This window comes from Microtus ochrogaster, unplaced genomic scaffold (genome assembly GCF_000317375.1).
Source record: "Microtus ochrogaster isolate Prairie Vole_2 unplaced genomic scaffold, MicOch1.0 UNK2, whole genome shotgun sequence".
Classification (NCBI taxonomy): Eukaryota; Metazoa; Chordata; class Mammalia; order Rodentia; family Cricetidae; genus Microtus; species Microtus ochrogaster.
The window spans coordinates 4,302,099-4,320,270 of NW_004949100.1; the positions used below are offsets into that span (position 1 = coordinate 4,302,099).

At 34.0% G+C, this 18,172-nt stretch overlaps 1 pseudogene; it reads left to right on the forward strand.

The window, feature by feature from the left end:
• The first annotated feature begins 2,512 nt into the window (after window positions 1-2,512).
• Window positions 2,513-18,172, forward strand: part of LOC101997398 — a 17,099-nt pseudogene continuing 1,439 nt past the window's right edge.

Here is an 18,172-nt window from a genome sequence, read left to right on the forward strand (position 1 = left end):
GTAGCCCATCAAGCAGTGACACATTCAGGCTGCTTTGTGTTTCTCTGTATGCTCCCTTGGAATTTAGGGAAACATGGAAGCTTGACCGAACACTTGGTTTTAGAAATTAATCTTGTATGGCTTATGAACTTCATTATATCCTGACAAATACAACTGTATTGATCCTGGCAATTGTCATCATATTCTGTTTCTGATAAAATTATAAAAATATTCTTGTTCTTATTAAAACTGTCTCAGCAGCAGTTCTTCTTGGCCTCTCCAAGTGGTCTTATTTATTTTCTCATGGCCGTATTGGGTGACCTTTGTCCAGTAGGTAAGCATGAGTACTTGCACAAAACAAAATCCTTACAAATACTAATCATGTTCTTAGGTATATGGCTCAGATGAAACTCACTCTTTAATTGTAGTCTGCCAACTCTTAACCTTGTCATTTTAATTTTTTATCTCTCTCAATCTTTTTTTTTTTTGGTGACATCAAGGTACTTATTAATAAAAGATGAAAATCAAAGTGTTTGACTTTATACATTCTGGGTAGATTTTTAGGTATTATCCCTCTGAAGGCTTTTTCATAACCAAACTGTGAAACATTTCCAAAAATCCCCATTGCCAGACTTTATCCACAGATCTTAGGAAGGTAATTTAATATATCATCAAACCTGCAATCATCTTCTTTGTGGCATAACCTGGTGAATTCTGTGGTGAGAATGCCAGGGTGATAACAATCCTTACAAATTTAGGAATAAGATGAAGATGAAGCTTTTCATTCACTGGCAATTTTATTCCAACCTAGCTGAGACTTTGAGTGTCTTCATAGATAAAGGGTGGCCTAAGTGATTCAAAGGTGATTCTGGATCAACTGTCTAGGTCTTTGTTAACAACACTTTGTTGTCAAGGATACCTTGTAACATTGTGAGAAATGTATCCCTGTTAACTAAAATGATAATTTATTCATTAGAGAAGGTCAAAAGAGACTTTCATGTATTTAAAGAAAATCACCATCTCATCATGTAAACCAGATAATGACAGAGGTTTCTCTAAAATCAGGTCATCCTTGATTACTCAATGGAACTTAATGAAGGAATAATTGCTTCATGATACCTATATGTATTATGAAAATTAATTTTTATAATGGAGACCTTGAAAATCAGAATCAAGTTCAGAATCTGTTAGATTGCTCCTAATCTCTTTTGAAATCATTAAGCTTTCTAATCACTCAACAATAGCTACAGAGTTTGGAACTGGCAGTGATCTTTTCCCTTGGAAGCCAAACCTTGATATCTCCAATGCCTAAGTCTTACTTATTTAACCAGACACCAAATTGAAGCAGACAAATTCTCAATTTTATATTATTACTCATGTACATTCAATATATATGACAAATTTTAAAGAACAAATGTAACATATATACAAATGTAGCCACTATTCCTTTTGTTTTCTATTCCTATTACTCTCTGTTCTTTCACCAACCTAACTTTCCTTTCATGATATTATGTATCACATATTTTATGGTTTTACGTATTTATGCACATACCAGAAACCACAAATGAAAGAACTCCGTCAATATTTTTTTTTCTGTGTCTTATTTCACTTACTATAAAATTCTGAAGCTGTATCAATTTTCTAAAAAAGCAAATTCAGGATAGGGAAAACAATCCTGAATAAAGCAAAATAAATATAAAAAATTCTGGACATCCCATCATTCTTGACTTCAACCTGTATGACAGAACTATAGTAATAAAAACCACAAGATGTTGTCATAAAAATAGACATGCGGATCAATGGATTTAAATTGAACATCGAGACATCAATCCACATACCGATGGGCACCTGAAGTTTGATAAAGAAGGCATAAATAGCCGGGTGATGGTGGCGCACGCCTTTAATCCCAGCACTTGGGAGGCAGAGGCAGGTGGATCTTTGTGAGTTCGAGACCAGCCTGGTCTACAAGAGCTAGTTCCAGGACAAGCTCCAAAACCATAGAGAAACCCTGTCTCGAAAAACCAAAAAAAAAAAATAAAAAAAGAAGGCATAAATGCATACAGGAATAAAGAAAACATCTTCAGAAAATGATGCTAGTCTAACTGGATATCAGGATGTAGAAGAATGCAAATAGATGCCTATTTATGACCCTGCATAAAGACTCAAGCAAGTGGATCAGATACCTCAACATAAAAGTCTATACACCGAACCTGGTAAAAGCGAAAGTGTGGGAATAGTCTTGAATGCATTGGTATAGGGAAAGACTTTGTGACTTGGAAACTTCATGGGAACTATGAAGATAATCCAAATGAGGAGCCCTAGTAATGTAGTATATGGAGATTCAACTTGCCATCTCTTAACGACAGGCAAGCCTTCTAGTACGGGCCTGGGTTTAATTAAATTGAGTTGTTGGTAACAGATGTCCTATTGAAATTCCCAAACAACACAGGCTAATAGTAAGACAAAATGTTGCTTTCTAAACACTGATGGTGGGTACCATTGCTGAAAGGACCCCTCAAGCAACTCACTGAATATGGAGAAGTCCTGCTGGGTGACTTCATGGCGTCTTCGCTCCTATGCTGTAGGGTCTTTGGTGCGGGAAGGTACCCTGAAAGCTACCGAAAGGGAAGTGAGGATGTCAACCTAGCCACAAAGCTTTTGAGCTACAATTTGTCCTTCCTGTAATATACGCTAGGGTAATGGGAGCAGAGAAGTTGTGGGAGTAATCAAACAATGTATGATTTGATTTAAGACCCACTCCATGAATCCATACTGGAACATGCTTGCGTGACCAAAAACCCGAGAGTAAAGTCAATAGACCTAGTAAAGGCAAACACTAGTGTGGGGGGAAAAAAAAAACTAAAACAAACAAACCAAAACCAAATCAAACAAAACCAAGGGGAAAACAAAAAAAAAAAAAAAAAAAAAAAAAAAAAAAAAAAAAAAAAAAAAAAAAAAAAAAAAACCTTACAACAGAGTGAAATGATTTCTAAGGATATTCTAGTATAGTTAGAGATCAGTGCCTTATCCATTCATCATCAGAGAGCTTCCTCAGCAGCAGATGGGAACAGATGCAGAGACCCACAGCCAGACATTTTGTGAAAGCAGAGTCTAAATTGGAAGTCTCCATCAAATCCCTCCCCTCTGAGCTCTGGGAATCCAAAAGAAAAGGAGTCAGAAAGATTGGAAAAGCCACAGCAGGTAGAGGATGCCAAGATTCCAAGATGTTCTGAATTGACAAAGCATGGTGCAAGTGAACTCACAGAGACTGAAGCGCAATCACAGGACCTACAAAATAAAGAAATCAGTAAATAATAAAATAAGGGATAGACTTCTTGACCCCCAACCACAGGATAACTTTTTCTTTGATTCAAAGCTGACAGTTTTGGAATTCAAATAAAATCATTGTGAAATGCCAAAGAGACCATATGCTAACTTCAGAAGTCAGATATTAGAGCTAAAGGTAGTTGTGCTTATCGACCATGAAAAATAATTAATTTCCCTGCATTTAGTTCTCCTTTATTTTAACTGAAATATGTATAACAATGTCACCTGGCAGTTTTTGCTTCTACCACTGAAATTTAGAGAAATATCCATAAACTCTGGTTGGCAATTTTAAGTTTTCTGTTTAACAGGCCTCTGACCTTTAATGACTACATTTCGGGTCTCCAGCCAATACCCATAAAATGGAAACAAGAGAATGCCATCAATTGCCAAGGCAGTTAAAATTTCAGATTTTAAAATTATTAATAGTAAATGAATATCAGAGAATTATTTTCGGTATTGATGAATAGTGCCTTGTCTCTGTTGAAATGAGCATTCCCTATCCAAAGTTTATTGTTTGCTTTTTAAACTATTTTGGCCAAATCTTGCCATTAATGGATTGAGAAATTGTCTTTATATTTATTTATTTTGTATTTTTTATTTTATATTTATTTATTTTATATTTGTTATTGTTTTTAATTTTAGAATTGTCTCTCTGTCTTCAGAGTGGTAGGGATTAAAATGAGGCACTACCAAGCCATCTTTCAAAATTAAATTACTAAATTTCTAGATATCCAATAAATACTTTTAACCAAATGCATTTTGCTTGAGTCATATTCCTTTGACTTTTCCGTTATTTAGTTATTAAAGAGTATTGATATAAATGACAAAATGTCATATACCCTTATTATTTTGTCCATTTGCAGGTATCGTATTATTTTTCTGGAGATAAAATTTGACTTCCTAGCATAACTTACAAGTATTTATTTACTGAAATGTGATATAAAGCTATATACATATAGTAAGTTATAATGCTATCTCAATCACCTGTTTATTCCTATATCTAACATTTAGCTCAATATTTGGATCAATATACGAAAGCCTTGGGAAATTTAGTTTTCCATTAAAATATGAAAAGGCTATAACATACTTAGCTGGGCTTTTACTACTATACAATAATCACATTGATGCATGGCTGATTACATGGTAAAATTCTTGGTACTAAAGAAGCTTATGAAAACCTTTGTTTTCATACATGACATCTAACTTTATTTGCTAAATAAAAATTCTAACAGATTCTATGTGAAATAAATAAATTTTACAAATGAAAATTACTTAGATATATATACTACCTCAGCATTAGTTGTATTCTAGTCTTTGTGCCCTGTTGTAATATATCAGGTATGATACCATGAATACAATTCTCAAACCTAATCTAAATTTTATTGTATTCTAATTTCTATAAAAATATTTCTAATAGATAAAAGACAACAATAGCTTGATATATATATATATATATATTGATATAGGTATATACCTTGCTTTTAAATTTCTGTGTATTTTCATGGAATTGTGATCATAGTATTAAATATTTTATTACTTCTAGTAAATTAATATTTTATATTTAATATTGCTGAGTATAAACTACAAACATTTATGCCTCTGTGGATTATTCAATAAAATTCTTGAAAAATTGCAGTGATACTTACTATTTTAGATTGCATATTGAAGCATTTACTAATTATTTCATTATCATTAGCAAAAATACAGTACACTAAGCAACATTAATTACTGCATTAAATATTAATGATATAAAGCCATTGCAGAAAACAACAATAATGTTAATATAACATGATCCTACTTTTTATATTTTGGATAAAGAAAGATGAAGGAATTGAACGTGCTGTCAAATGATTTCTTTAATTTCAAATATTCAATTTAATTTGTTAAATGAGTAAAACAATTTTCTCATCTCTACTTTTGTTTCTTTCTTTCTTCCTTTCTTCCTTCACCCCTTACTTCCTTGCTTGCTTGTTTGCTTCAATTCTGTCTCTGTCTCTCTGTCTTTCTCTCTCTCTCTCTTCTTTATTTATTTTTCAGGGTCTTATTCTTTAGCTCAGGTTGGACCAGTACTGCCTCTGCTTCCAAAATGTCAGAATCACCTTTGTGTGTTTCATACCTGACTTATTCTTCATAATTTACCTACTGTAGAAAAGATAGCATTCAAACAGATAGCATTCATGGCAATTCAGATCAAATAAAAAATTTAAACAATTAAAATATTTTTAATGAATAGAGTATATCTCAGGAAGTCCCACCATTATAGAAAATCTTTGCAATGATTACAGAGTTCCCGTGTGCTCTGTTAGACTCATCAGTCTGTAAGTAGAGAGCCACTGGCGGATAGCCTGCATAGAAACTAGATTGGAGTTCTCCATAGGGTCCCTGCCTTGGGAGATCAGAGAACTCTGCTGAAGAAAAAGGATGGGGGGAGAGTGTAGGCAGAGACTGCTTGTTCATTTTCCAAAATAATCACACAGAACTGTGATATTTACAACACTGCTTGGCCAATAGTTTGGGTATATTTCTAGCTAGTTCTTTCATCTTAAATTAACCAACTGTTGAAATAACCAAGTTAACTAAGGATAAAACAATTATATTTTATTTATTATAAAGGGTAAACTCACAAAACAGGAAAAGAGAAATCTAAGCAGAGCAATGTCCCGAGGGAAAAGGTGCACACAAAGAGAGAGAGAGAGTACCTGGAGGTGCATGTTTTACCCTGGGTTGCAGCAAAAACATGCCTTAACTAAGACCCACCTCTTAAAGATGATTGGCTAATAAGGTTCCTCATTATCTCAGCTTTTTGTCTAAACAAGAGTCCTCCAAACCCAATACAAAACTATATACAATAGGATCAGATATCAACTAAAAATTTACAAACAACATAAGCAATATTAAGCAAGGAACACATGCCAAATGTTTTAATAAACATTTTATTTTAAGGATTCTAAATTTTTCATCACAAATAAGCTCAGCTAAATCTCAAGAAGAAGGTAACTACAACAATCTAATTTTCAACCCCCTCTAAGACCTAAGAAGGAAAATAATATTACTGGAGTGGACAGGAAGTACAATCAAGCAGCTTCCAAAGCAAGCAGTAATTGATGAAGTCAGTTAGCTACCTGAGCAGTCACCCAAAGTCTCATTTGCAGTGTTGGAGAAACCAACTTTGGCTAAGGTCTAGTATAAATGACAGACGATTTTTAGGGGCAGGAAAAATTTTCAAAACCATCTTACCCTGTCTTGGCAAGATTTGACAGTCTTTTTCTTTGTGTCTTATGTGTCCATTTCCAGATACCATGTACTTTTTCAGTGGTTGAGGCATCGGCAGTTTCTTGCCAAAGGCCAATTGTACCAAGAAGAAAACAAACTTCGAGTGAAGTGTCTTGGGTGCTCAACATTCTCTTGGGAATAGATTGGTGCTGTCAGGAACAATCATATCTCATGTTAACAGAACCCTAAGTTGTTTAAATGCCATATTCTACAGATCCATGAAGTGGTTGAAGATACATACATACAATACATACAATCTCTATGCATCTAAAGAACTTAATTAATCTGACTGTATGAATAACAAACATGAACAACTATTAACCTATAATATTTAATATCTGTATAACTTAAAGACTAAGGCTTCATGTCAGGATATTAAATAATCTGTAAACAATTGTGCAACAAGTGAGGAAAATGACCTCAAAATGTAAACAATGTATAAGTATCTTGTCCAGAGGTAAGAATAGTATATAATACAATATGAAAATATACCCCTAAAAATATACAAAATATTTTAAACAGAGGTAGAAACATGTATGTATATAATATGACAAAATAACTTTGCATAGGTATACAAATATTGTGAATAGAAATAATAAATATAATTTGAACTTGTATCAATATACAAAAACCATACTGCTGTAGGAAAATCTTATAGCCAGTAGCCTTTAAGTTACCCACCAACTGGGGTGTGGCCTCTTACACTATTTATGTCAATGTAAAACATACACCTGCTCTCTTTTCTGGCTGCAGGATTTGGTTTCTATTCTCAGTACCAGCAGAGTATTCTGATTTCTGAGTCTGCCCCTAAATAAATAACTGTCTATTATTCTCAATTCTGAGCTAGTGTGAGATTTCTTTTAAGTGTTCTTCACTACACCAATGTAAATTATCCACAAACAATAGCTCGCAAATATTTACGTTGTTACACATTATTATTATTCCTTTTTTTGAATAAACATAGTTTCTACCCCAGCCTTTTATCTGATAAAGGAAACAATCAACAACCCCTAAATGGTGTTCCCAAACCTGAGGACAAACTTTTTTCGGAGAGGGAGCATCGTCCTCCAGAATTACTTCCCGCTGTCATGGAGGCAAAGTTCTCTTTATGGGATCCCACAAGAGTAAAGTGATGGTTAAGTTTCAAGATTACTGTCTAGTATAGTTGTAAATGATTTCTGAGCATTTGATGGGTTTTTTTCCAAACTTCTTATCTGGAGTTCTGGCCAGAACATCATGAGAAGGTGTACCATTTCAGCAGCTGGTACCCCCAAACCAGTCTTATAGTAGTGCTATCAGCATATGATGTCATCTCAACCAGGTGGAGTCTAAATAAAATGAAAAATTTTAACTCTAACATAGTAAAATTACATATAACAAAACAGCTATCAAGCAAGAGTTTTAGTTACAATATTTAGTCCACTTACATTGGATAACTGAAGGAAAATATTATCCATCCTATCTTTGTGAGTCTAAAGTTTTATATCTAATCCACATTTTATAAGTATCTTTCTTCAACTCCATCAAATATTCCAGAAGGATATAATATTATCTAAGTAAACAGGAAATACATTGTAAGCAACTTTCACAATTCTAGAATTGACAGAGACATCTTACTGCCTGGACAGTCACCCAAAGTTCTTCTGTAAAGTTTTGGCTTGTTTATGTCCTAGAAATTCTTTCTTGAGTGCTTAATGTAATAAAGTCACTCCATCCTGAAATACAAGTGCTTTATTAACCTAATAATTTATAAAGCTAGGATAAGAATTTATTAAAAGTACAAAACAATGTGAAGAGAGCCCACAATTAGAACATTAATGTGGGTCGGAGTACTGTGTTCAGGAGAGACAGATCTTCAAATCAGAAGAAATGTTTGCTTTTGAAAACTGATTGAGATGAATAAATTGCATCCCTTTTAACACTTCCATGTGCAATTGCATACTATATATGGATGCCTTTAAAGAATGCTCTTTTTTTGGGTGTTCATTTCAAATATATTTATTGATATACTAAATAGAATTTAAAGATTTGAAATAATAAAATTCAGCCTCTGGAAAAAAAAACAAGAATTGCCTTAAGATACATAACAGAGTTACCTACTTCAAATTTCAAAAAAAATCCCATTCTTCTTGGATATCTACCACCTAAAGCATCTCTTCTTTCTGTCACAAAATAACAACATATGCTTCCCAGGAATGAAATGCTCAACAATAATGTTCATGAGCACAAAATGAATTCATTTTAAATTTATTTTGCATATCATCCACAGTTCCCCCCCTTCTCCTCCCTTTCTATCCACACCCTCCCAATCCAGTCCTCCTCTCTCTCCGTTCAGAAGGGGTAAGGCCTCCCACGGAAGTCAGCAAAGCATGGCATATCAAGTTGAGGCAGGACCAAACTCCTACTCCTTGCGTCAAGGCTGGGCAAAGCATCCTACAATAGGGAATTGGTTCCAAAGAGCCAGCTTATATGTCAGCTCAGGGATAGGTCCTGATCCTACTGCAAGGGGCCCCACAAAAGAACAAGTTACACAACTGTCACCCACATGCAGAGGGCCTATGTTGGTCCCATGCTATTTCCCTAGCTGTCTTTCCAGGGTTTGTGAGCTAAATCTCTGTAAAAATCATTTGCTTTTGCATAATCCACAAACTGGCTTTAGTAGAATTTTTTTCCTCCTAAATATGTATTGAAATAAAGAAAAGTAATCTTATGTTTATATCCTAGCTGACTCAATGAAGAGAAAAATGTTCCTTATGAAACATTTATTTTCAATTGGAAGACATAAAGATTCCATTGTGCTTTAGAATTAATATAACAAGAATTTTAATAGCAGGTATAGATAGATGAATGAAGCTGCAAGCCACTAGAAAAGTTATGGTGACAGATTAATACCAAAGTATCGTATGTTCTGTGTGACAAATGTGCTCTGAAATACTCTTTTAGAATAGACGTTATTTCTAATCTATGATCCATCCAAATGTGATAATGAAAGATCACACTCAATGTTGGTGGATAAATGGCATATGTGAAAGATGTGCTGAAGGAAAAAAAATCATGTGAAAAGAGATATAAATTTTCTATACGTAGTGGCATGTGTGTGAAATTGAGTGTTACTTAAACACAAGCTACTCTACAATCTATTCATCCATCTGTTCCCTTAGAAAAAATAAGGACACATGCAAATGTATTTATATTTACATTTCTTTCAAGTCTGTAAGATTTAATCCAATAAATATCACCTGCCACTCAACTTTTGGAATAGGAACTGGGTTATGAACAGAAAAGGAAGAGAAGACAGACTGCTAGGCAAAGGAAAAGATTATATTCTTATTAAAGTTAGTAATGATTAAATAAATAAATAAAGACCAAGACAATAATTAATTTGACTAATATATTACTTTCAATAGTATCACACCCAACTTATTCAACTTGCAAACAACTCAAATGATTTTTTATAAAAGTATGTAACAGATAATTTTAATGTAAACTAAGATTGTAATCAGGATTCCATACGACCTGAGATAGTATTGATAGTTTCTCAGTGCCAGAGATCTGTAAGTTAGTTTCAGACATGAATAAAGACAGTACCTTAGAAACAGTATCTTAGTTATAAACCAAAGAGAACTGTGGAACATATATTGTAGCAATGCTCTCAGGGACTTTTGTTAGGCTGTAGATTGCAATACAGCAAGTAAGAATGAAAATATGAGAAAGAAACTAGAAAATATTAATGCATAAGGACATATCAGATTGTGGAGGACATTGTCTTCTAGTTTAAATACTTTAACTTAATCCGGAATGCACCCAAAAGCAGTCTTTCAAATACATATTCAAGTGAATCTGTTTTCTTATTTCCCTAAAGAGATGCTCATGAAAATTCAGAGTTTTTGATGAGTATAATAAGAACTTATAAAATTCTAAGTAAATACAAGATATATTGCATACAAAATTATTAAGAATACTTGTGTTATTTAATATAATTGTAAATATTTTATAAAATCATATTGATCATGATGAGGAAACTCATAGGGGCATCTGTGGAATATAAGATTGAATGAGATAGTTTTAAATGCAAAGTTATTATATTACAAGCTGTGAAAACTGAGACAATATTCAGGAAATTAAAACTCTGTTGAACAGTAGAAGCCCAGTGATGAATACCTGAGTGTGGATATAATGATCATGGCACTCTCACAAAGGAAAAGGACTGACAAAGCATTTGGAAATGACTTTTCTACAAAGCTGATGATTTAATATAAAATTATACTAATATTATTGGAGTCAACATTCTCATTATATGAAATTGGGCTTGTAAATTAGAGAGTGAGAAAGCTAAAAAGAATTTGTGGCTGCACACACAACATGAAGTCATTCCTCTAATTTTACAGTTTTTGTCCTATAGAGTCAGATAAATACAGATTTAAATTGTGTGTCCCATTTTACCCCCTTTACGTAAAAAAGACTAGTAGTCACAATAATGCAAGAAAAATGAAAATAATGAAAATGATACCACTTAAATATATTTTTAAATATTACCTTTGATTAGAAATATCACATTATCTTCAAGAAATAGCTGATTTCAAGGCAGGAACAAGGAAATTATGTTTATAAATTTGTATGATACAAGCAAGAAATATAATGAAGCTCTAATAATACCTGGGAAATTTACAAGTGCAGATGTATTGTAAAGAGAATCTTATTGAAAAAAATGTGGTGACAGCCACAAAACCTTTGGCGTACAATTTATCTTGCTTGCAATATGTGCTGGGGTAAATGTGGCACAGATCATGTGAGAGTGGCCAACTCTTGGCTGTTCCAATGTCAGACTCATCCATGAGAAGGAGTTCATGCCTGGTACTGCCAGGAACCTGATATCCTGCAGGGATTGGAGCCAGAGACTGAATAGCCCAGAAAATAAAATTGGATAGAAACAAGCAGATCCAGAAAAAAAAAATAGCAATAATATAACCCCTAATGATACTCTGCTATACTTGTAGACCAGAGCCTAGCATAACTGTCATGGGAGAGGGTTCCCTCAGCAACTGATGGCAGCATATAAAATAACCCACAGCCAAACATTAGGCAGAGCTTGGGAATCCTGACAGAGGAGGTTAAGAAAGAATTTTACGAACTAGAAGTCCCAAGGCACCACAAGAACATGGCTCAAAGAATAAACTAACAGGAACTTAGAAAAAAAAAAAAGAACTCAGAACACCAGGCTCACAGAAATTTTACTATCAGGGACCCTGTATGGGTCTTACCTAGGTCATCTGCATATACCTTTTGGTTGTTTAGCTTGGTCATCTTGTCGGACTACTAAAAGTGGAAGCAGGAACTTTCTGGCTCTTTCCCCTGCTTTTGGGACACTTTTCCTGCTACTGGGCTGCTTTGTACAACCTTAATGTGAGGGCATGTACATAATGTTTTTATAACTTGATATGTAATATTTGGTTGATAACTCTGGTAAGTCTGCTCTTTTTCTGAAGTGAAAAGATGAGAAATAGATCTAGAGAAGAGGAAAGGTGGCTGGGGGAGGAACTGGACAGAGATGAGGGAGGAGAAACTTCTGTCATGATGTAATATATGAAAGAAAAACAAAAAAGTGAGTGATATCAAATAATTACAAAGAATGATTGCAAAGGACCTCTGATTAATAGAATATAATAACAGTATATGGATAAATGCTAATTACTCAATGAACTGAAATGGATATATTATCCTGAAAGCTTTTCTGAAAAGAGCTAAGATTAAGAAAATGTCAAAAGCATTCACATAGCATAGAGAAGGAACAGAAGGCACCAGCTCATCAAATGTTCAAAGTAAAATCATAATTTATAGAACAATATTAAATCATTTTTCATTTAATAGGATGGCATGAGAAGAAAATGGCAACAATTTGAACATTCTCCCCCTTTATACAGCCCATGAATCTTATAGTGAAGAGCCATCAAAAAACTCATATAGAGGGACCTCCTACAAATTAAACTGACCTGCATCCTTCAAAGTGTCATTGTTCTGAAGATCAAGAGAAGATAGAATTGCTTCTATAGCAAAAGAAACTAGATACATGACAACAAAAAAACAGTATGTAATTTTAGCTGAATGGTTTCACAGAACTAATGAAAAGAATAACTGGTTAATTGTACTAAAATCTCCCTCTGTCTCTCTGAACACACATACACACACACACACACACACACAGAGAGAGAGAGAGAGAGAGAGAGAGAGAGAGAGAGAGAGAGAGAAAGATAAAGCCTATTTGTTCTTGTATAAGAGAAAATAAATGTACAAGCTAAGATGTCCTATAAATAAACAAATAGTACTTCCAAGATAATACAGGCAAATCTTTACAATGAACAATCCTATTAACAATAAAAGTAGAACAGCAGTAGATATTTGTTGACTTCATTTTACTGAAAGGCAATTGTCAATTGTTTTCATTAATAATACTCAAATCATAGAAAATAATCAGAGTTTAATTCTTGGAAAATAGACACTACCTAGGGGAATAAGTAAAATCTGAAGTCATAATAAATTCAATCGTGATGATGAAATGAGATGAGTGATTATGTGAGGTCAGTCTTTGCATATGCAGACAGAGTTTGTGAACTCTGGACCTCCTGCTGTGGAGCATTTTACTAATGGAATGAACCATCCAGAAAACATGCTGCCATTGATCTACCACACACACTTATGCTCTTAAAGGCATGTAAACTCATCACAGGAAGATTAGTATTGACTTCTGCTATTGGCTGATAAACATCATCATTTTCATTTTTCCACTACGAGAAGCCTAAAATTCCTTTAACAGGGAAGAATCAAACGTCGCTGTTCTCTGTTGATGTTTCTGAGCTATTAACTGAGATTATTGATGGTTGTTTGCTCTGGCACTTTAAGGCATTTTGTTGTTGCTGTTGCTTAGACATAGTCTCCCTATACATCTTAGGCTTACCTTGAACTCACTGCCAGATCCTTGATGGCTGAGATTCCAAGTATGTGTCAGCACATCTTTCTTTTGTGTGTTATTACATGTATGCTATTAAATGATTGAGCAACAGCAATATTTAACAAGTAAAACTTTAAGATAGCAGTGACAGATGGCTCTGCCATATTTTTGAAGAGTAGGCATTTTCTCCACTTGACTATGGCTAAATCAAATTCTGAAAATTAAGAGAGACCACATTTCACAGAGAAAATTACAGAAATGAAAACAGAAATCAGGAAAGAGAAGTCAGGAAAGGTAACAGGCATGAAGGTACAAATGACGGAGAGAAAAGTGAAAACAGTGTGAAAATAAATACAATCCTGGTTCTTCTAGTGTAGAAAAACCCAAACTATAACATCCGAGTAAGATGCATGATACAACACTGTAAGGCCTAACCTCAGGAGAAGTGAAGAATTCTCCTGAAACTAAAACAACCCAATGCAGGTTTTTCATCTATAAATGACTTCTCTTGCGTGGCACGCTACTTTTGAGAAAAATAATCAACACCACCTACCCCACTTCTCCCCATAACTCAAATTGCTGCATCAAATAAGATGCAAGGGAAGGAGAGAGAGAGAGAGAGAGAGAGAGAGAGAGAGAGAGAGAGAGAGAGAGAGACTGATTCTTGCTTGAAATAGAGTTATAGTAGGGGTGAAAAACTGAGACAGAGCCGGGCGATGATGGCACACTCCTTTAATCCCAGCACTTGGGAGCCATAGGCAGGCGGATCTCTGTGAGTTCGAGACCAGCCTGGTCTACAGAGCTAGTTCCAGGACAGGCTCCAAAGCCACAGAGAAACCCTGTCTCGAAAAACCTGAGACAGAATTTCAAGAAACCACAAGTTAGCCTCAGGACACACTGTCACAATTTCTAGGTGAGAGATACATTGCGGAGAGAAGTTGCAAACTTAGCTGCTGGGAAGTTTAAGCAGTGGAGTTCTCAGGGTTTCACAAGCTTTGCACTCTGAACAGTTGTGGCCTCATCACTTCTGAACTCCAGCAGAAACTTTAAGGTTCAAGTTTATCAAATACTGATTGCTAAACACCTAGAGTTGCTTCACTGCCATATATGATTTGTTGCTAAACGGAACAAATGACATTAAGTCTATTTAATAAAAAAAACAATAAACAAAATTGTTAATTTCTTAATTAAAATTCTTAATTTCTAATCCTCCCTCCACAGAGTAGTTTTTTTTTCCCCAAGTGTGTTATGAAATTTCTGAGATCAGTGAACAATGTGATACTGGGTTCCCTTGGGTATTCTTATCCAATATAGACATCAGTAAATCAGTGTCTTCCCCTATTCCCTGAAGCATATATACAGTCATAGCCTTTGGCATAAATGTTTGATACTGTGCTTGTACAGCATGGGTGGACTGGTGTCGTAAATAAGAAGTGGCTTAAGGACTACAGAGATCAGTGAAGTCAGAACAAGAGAAATAACAAAAATCAAGGCAAAATAACACCCCAGAAAATCTTAAATGCTCTTTAGAAATATCTAAAGATATTCAAAATATAGAAATGAAAAAACAAAAACAAACCAAACTGAAGATTATTGTTATTAACAATCAAATAGATTTAAAAGATGGAAATACAGAAGCTACTTCAAGACTTGGAGAATAAATTCAGCAATGCAGACTAAATTCAACCAAGTGCAATCCAAACTTCTTAAAAAATACATCTGTGCAGATATGAAAATTCAATCCTCAGATAAATAGAATCTAGTGGAAATCTTAAACAGCAGGCTCAAAAGGCAGGAGAAAGATGACAAAAGACCAAAGGCTGCTGTAGAATTATAGTATTTGGAAAGCAATAAAAAAGACAAACCATGAGCTCCACTATTTAGGCCTTAGACTCACAATAAGATACTAAATCTCTGATATTTGGTATAGAATAGAGAACTAAGATGCAGAAGAAGGCAGAAGAACCCTATTTAGTAAAATTATAACATAACGTGCTCCACATCTAGGGAAAGATATTGCTAACCGAGAGATACTTAGGATACCAGGTAGATGTACATAAAAGGAAATGATCATGTTTCACAGATATTAAAATGTCTAGATTATAAAATAAGGGAATTATACTAAAATCTTTCAGAAAATGTACTATAATTTATAATCATAAGCCTATTAAAACAATACACATCTAATCAATACTAAAAAATAAATCAATGAAATGATTCCTACATAGGTTCCTTGTCCAGTCATCATCAGAGTCTTCCTCCAGGGGTGGATGGGAGAGAGTGCAGAGACTCACAGTCAGACAATATGCAGAGAGAGTCTAAATTTGAGGTCACCAGAGGGTCCTTCCCCCCAGGGATGGCACACGCAGCTGAAGAGGTGATGGAAAGACTGTGGGAGCGAGAGGGGATGAAGGAAACCAGGATAACATGGCCCGAATATGAATTAAGCAGGGCTCACAAGCCATCACTGAGCCTGAAATGGCAAGTACAGGGTCTACATGGGTCAGTATCAGCTCCTCTTTATATGACTCTTAGCTTGCTTGCAGGACTCCTGAGAGCAGGTTATGTCGGACTGTTCTGTCTGCTCTTGGTCCTCTTTTTCTCTGATTGTGTTGCTTTGTTCAGTCCTTATATGAACTTTCTCTTATTATTGTAGCTTGTTTTTTTTTTTTTTTCTATTCGGTTGTTGTCTCTTGAAGGTCTGACCTTTACAAAAAGGCAAAAGAAGGGAAGTGGATCTGAGTAAATTAAGGTGTGTTATTACTGCCTGGTCTGTAAGGCTGGCCAGTGGAGCTGTTTTACTCTCTGCTCTTCAGGCAAGCTTCATTTATTGAAACAGCACTACAAGTATGTTGTTAAAAGATTGCTATGTATTAATTAAATGAACAATTAATCAAAATATATAAAAATTTATGTACATGTGAAGAATATTGACACATACAATTACATGAGAAAATTAATAATGGATTATAAATAGACAGAAATGTCCATATCTAACAACATTAAGTTACTTGAATAATTTACTTTCAGCAATAGATATATAATTCATACTTCAAATAAAGAAATAAAAGAAAAAAGAAAGAGAGAAAACAGACAGACCAGAAAGAATCTGTACCAACTATAATCAAAATAAATGGTAAACGTTAGCATATTCTGTTCAATAACTGAAGAATAGTCCCCTCTATACCTTATGGAACTTTCTCCAAAATATATAGCATTAACATTTAGGTCAATTGAAAATATTCTCAAATGCAAATCTTTATAAAATGGTTTCTTCTAACTTGCCATCTTACAATGAAACAGTTCAATTTCTGTACTGAAATTTTAACAAAAAGGCAAGAAACCGCTTTAGCAGATCAAGAATTAATGAGATTGAAGCAGCGATAAAGTCTTCAACAAACAAAATACAGAACTGAAATAATCCACTGATAAATTTTAACATGCCCATTAATAAGAGAACCATCAATATTCCTCATGATATTTGATAAAGTTAAAATGGTAGGAAAATATTCACACTCATTGCCGGGTGGTGGTGGCGCTCGCCTTTAATCCCAGCACTTGGGAGGCAGAGGCAGGCGGATCTCTGTGAGTTCGAGACCAGCCTGGTCTACAAGAGCTAGTTCCAGGACAGGCTCCAAAACCACAGAGAAACCCTGACTCGAAAAACCAAAAAAATAAAAAATATTCAAACTCATTTTGAAAAGCCATTATTATCCAGCTAATTAAACTCAACATGGGGAGAATAAAAATGCCTACAAATGGAATTTTCTTTAACATATGTGTAAAAATTCTCAATAAAATATTTGTACACCAAATTTGACAACATATTTATAAAATGATATATCTTCATTAAGTTGATTTTATTCTAACCATGTGAAGTGTTTTGATATATGCAAATTAATACATGTAACATAGTATACAAATGCAATCAAAGATAAAAAATCACAGAAAAATTTATAAAGACACAGAAAATCCTTTCACAAAATCAAGCAACCCTTCAAAGTAAAAGTGTTAATAGAAACTAGAAAAAGAAAAATGGAGCATTGAAATAATAAAGGCAGGATATATCAAAAATATGAACTTTATATGACTGGGTATGATCTGAAAGTATTTCATATAAAACCAGGGATCATGTAAAGCAATTTTAGTTGTAATGTATTTTTAGTTAGAACAATGTATCTAGAAAAAAAATTAAAATGAATAAAATTAGAATTTGAGCACAGTGTTTATAAATCATATGATCCTATGAATTAAAATTTCTAAACACTGCTACTAAACTTTTTGAATCTGATAAACACTTTCAGTCAAGAAATAGGATATAACATCATCATCATAGAAAAGTAATACACATTCCATGATTATTTATAATCAATCATAAAATCAGCATGAAATAAATTGGGAAACAAATCAACTCACAGTAGTCATAAATAAAATTAAATGCTCAGAAATAAAGTTGATAAATGTGAGAAAAATCACTAAATTAAAATTATATTTTTTTTAAATTTGAAAGTTAAGGAACCATTAACATATAGTACATTAGACTTACGCTAAATTGGTTTCTAGCCACAAATAAAGGTCAGTGAGTCTATATTTTGATATCCTAAAGAAGCTAAATAAGAAGGTGAACCCAAAGAAAAACATATAGCT